We start from the raw sequence: 4,151 nt of genomic DNA, 5'->3' as shown, positions 1-4,151 counted from the left end.
GACTCAGAACGCTCGCATAGAACTGAAGTTGAACTGAGAAGATCAACTCGCGAGCGGAAAATCCCAGACCATCTTAATTTGTAAAAAGACTGATATTAAGATCTTGAAAGGGGATGTTGTTATGTATTTATGCTTGGGGTCACCAGACACCAGGGCTGTACGCGCGCGTGCGCAGTCACTGGTATATAAGCGCGGGTACCTTGTCACGCAGGTTACTTTGGGCGCGAATAAAGTTGGATCAGGTTTACTCCTGAGGCAGTTTATAGTAAGTCTTTTGAGTCATTACATTCATTACAAAGACACAGACGCCAAAGATCACCCAGTGGCCGATCCAACTCAGCTCCTGCCATTTCTGGATAGTGAATCCATCTCGTATCCTTCTTCCCCCACTTGGTTCTCCATGTCAATGTCAAAGAACAAGCCCAGGTAGGTCAGGTCGACGATGCTCAACACCACAAAGAGGATGTTCATCAGATAATTCATTTCATTGTGTTGTGTGCAACTTCCCCGGCATATCCTGAAGAGGACACAAGCATTCAATATGATGGACACCTTATTTCTCAGCACATGCTCCACATACATGATGAATCCAAGAGAGGAGAGGACTGCTTCACAGTGGAAACAAACCATGCAACAATGCAGCATAAGTGACGAAGATTGCAAGGAACATTTTAAAAATTATAACATTTTAAAACACATACAAGTTAAGCCACTGAGGCATTGGAATGTTCTAATTGGTCACCACCTCAACCATTGAACAAGGCACCTCCAGATTCCAGGGCCTTGAGATTACCAGCTCCCATTTTTGGTTGTCCTCCTCTTCTGTGTAGCTGTGACCTGCCAGGTTGGCATGGTCTTGGATAGGAAGTAGAAGGAGATGGCGTTGTTGTGGGCTCATAACCACCTTTTTAGCAATCTGTTCTCTTTGGATTGTGATGAAAATAGGGAAAGAGGTAAGGGGCAATGCATGTTGAGCTTCAGCCTTAGCTACTTCAGTATCATTAATGGAGGAAGTGATAATCCATGTGGAATGTGGTAAGCCCTGATTTTGTAGCTGAGTTATTGATAAGTCTGGTCCAGTTAAACTTTTGATGAGTGGGGACTCCTAGGTTATTGATGAAGGGGAACTTTGTGATGATGGTGTCTTTGAAAGTCAGGTGGTTGAGCACTCATGTGGCATGAATGTTACTCAAGCCTGAATGTTGTCTAGGTCCTGCTGCAGGCTGACATAAGCTGCTTCATTATTGGAGGAGTTGTAAATGGAGCTGAATACTGTAAGATCATTGGTGACCAGACCCACTTCTGACCTTATGATGGAGGGAAAGTCATTGGTGAAGCAAATTAAGATGGTTGGACCAACATTAAGGAACTTCTGTAATGATGTCTTGGGACAGTCATGATTAACTTCCAATAACCATGAGCTAGGAGTTGTGAATGTCTGCTCCTTTCTCACCACTGATGGCAGTGTGCCTTCAGTCACCAAGACCCCATGCTCTGGAATTCCTTCAATAAACCTCTCTGACTTTCCACATCATCTGAAAATACATCAAATACACCAGTCATAAATGATAGTGGACCAGTGAACAACTACTGGGTGGAGGAGACACCATGAATATCCCCACCCTCAATTGATGGCAGAGGTCAGTGGGTGAGTGCAAAAGACAAGGCTGAAGCATTTGCAACCATTTTCAGCCAGAAGTGCCGAGTTGATGATCCATATCGGCCTCCTCCTGAGGGTCCCACCATCACAGAAGCCAGACTTCAGCCAATTCGATTCACTCTTACTCCACGTGACATCAAGAAACGGCTGATCGCACTGGATAGAGCAAAGGCTATGGGCCCTGACAATATCCCGGCTGTTGTGCTGAAGTCCTGTGCTCCAGAACTAGCCACAACACTAGTCAAGCTGTTCCAGTACAGCTATAACACTGGCATCTATCCAACAATGTGGAAAACTGCCCAGGTATGTCGTGTCCACAAAAGGCAGGACAAATCCAATTCATCTAATTACCGCCCCATCAATCTACTCTCAGTCATCAGCAAAGTTATGGAAAGTCGTCAACAGTGCTATCAAGCAACACTTATTCACGAATGACCTGATCACCGATGCCCAGTTTGGGTTCCACCAGGAGCGCTCAGCTCCAGACCTCTTTACAGCCTTGGTCCAAACATGGACAAAAGAGTTGAATTCCAGAGGTGAGGTGAGAGTGACTTCCCTTGACATCAAGGCAGCATTTCACCGAGTGTGGCATCAGCAAGCCCTAGTAAAATTGAAGTCAGTGGAATCAGGGGGAAAACTCTCCACTGGCTGGAGTCATGCATAAAAGAAAGAAAGATGGTTGTGGTAGTTGGAGGTCAATCAACACAGCCCCAGGACATCTCTACAGGAGTTCCTCAGGGCAGTGTCCTAAGTCCAACCATCTTCAGCTGCTTCATCAATGACCTTCCCTCCATCTTAAGGTCAGAAGTGGGGATGTTCATTGATGACTGCACATTGATCAGTGCATTCGAAACTCCTCAGATAATGGAGCAGTCTATGCCCACATGCAACAAGACCTGGGCAACATTCAGGCTTGGACTGATAAGAGGCAAGTACCATTCATGCCACAAAAGTGCCAGGCAATGACTATCTCCAACAAGCAAGAGTCTAATCACCACCCCTTGACATTCAATGATATTACCATCACCAAATCCCCCACCATCAACATCCTGAAGGTTACCATTGACCAGAAATTTAACTGGACCAGCCACATAAATACAGTGGCTCCAAGAGCGGGTCAAAGGCTGGGTATTCTGCAGCGAGTGTCTCACCTCCTGACTCCCCTAAGCCTTTCCACCATCTACAAGGCACAAGTCAGGAGTGTGATGGAATATTCTCCACTTGTCTGGATGAGTGCAGCTCCAACAACACTCAAGATGCTTGACACCATCTAGGACAACGCAGCCCACTTGATTGGCACCCCATCCACCACTTTAAACATTCACTCCGTGCATGCACCATCTACAAGATGCACTGCAGCAACTCGCCAAGGCTTCTTCAACAGCACCTCCCAAACCCACGACCTCTAGCACCTAGAAGGATAAGGGCAGCAGGCGCATAGGAGCAACATCACCTGCAAGTTCCCCTCCAAGTTACACACCATCCTGACTTGGAAATATATCGCTGTTTCTTCATTGTTGCTGGGTCAAAATCCTGGAACTCCCTCCTGAACAGCACTGTAGGAATACCTTCATCACAAGGTTTAAGGCTACGGCTCACCACCACCTTCTCAAGAGCAGTTAGGGATGGGCAATAAATGCTGGCCTTGCCAGTGACGCCCACATCCAGGAACGAATAAAAAAATGATTCCACAAGTATGCCGATGACACCCAGGTCTAACTCACTACCACCTCTCTTGACCCCTACACTGCCTATGATTTGTTCTGCTGCTTGTCCAACACCAGAAATATTCTCCAATTCAATATTGGGAAGACCAAAGCCATTATCTTCAGCCCCCGCTACAAATTAGCCATTGATTCCAGCCCCCTTCCTGGCCACTGTTTTAGGCTGAACCAGACCATTTGCAACCTCGTGGTCCTATTTGACCCTAAGCTAAGCTTCCAAGCCCATATCCTCTACATCACCAAGAATGCCGACATTCACCTTCGGAATATTGCCCATCTCTGCCCTGGCTTCACCCCATTGGCTGTTGAAACCCTCATCCATGGTTTTGTTACCTTGAGATTTGACTATACCACTGCTTGACTGGCTGGTCTCCCATCTTCCACCTTCTAAACTTCAGCTCATCCAAAACTCTGTTGCCCGTATCCTAACACGCACCAAGTTCCATTCAACCATCACCCATGCCTGCTGATCTATATTGGCAGCTGATCCACCAACCCTCAAATTTAAAATTCTCATCCTTGTGTTCAAATCCCTCCATGACATCACTCCGCTCTATCTTTATCTTCCTCCTGCTCTACAGCGTTCTTCCAATTCTGGTCTCTTGTGCATCCCTGATTTCCTTTGCATCACCATTGGCGGCCATGGCTTCAGCCGTTTAATGTTATACAAGTATCTTTCCTTTCCATTGTTCAGGTGGTTTATAAGAAACTTCAGTAATATGTCAATCCACTGCTCAACTCAAACTTCTCTATTTAAATCTTTATGC

The 4,151-nt window shown here is 46.1% G+C and overlaps 1 pseudogene; it reads right to left on the bottom strand.

The window, feature by feature from the left end:
- Positions 1-244: 244 nt before the first annotated feature.
- On the bottom strand, positions 245-3,761 carry LOC139264078 (protein-serine O-palmitoleoyltransferase porcupine pseudogene; annotated as a pseudogene).
- Positions 3,762-4,151: the final 390 nt, after the last annotated feature.

This window comes from Pristiophorus japonicus, chromosome 5 (genome assembly GCF_044704955.1).
Source record: "Pristiophorus japonicus isolate sPriJap1 chromosome 5, sPriJap1.hap1, whole genome shotgun sequence".
Lineage (NCBI taxonomy): Eukaryota > Metazoa > Chordata > Chondrichthyes > Pristiophoridae > Pristiophorus > Pristiophorus japonicus.
Note: the sequence above shows the minus strand (reverse complement) of the source record. Positions and strands in the feature narration are given on the sequence as shown.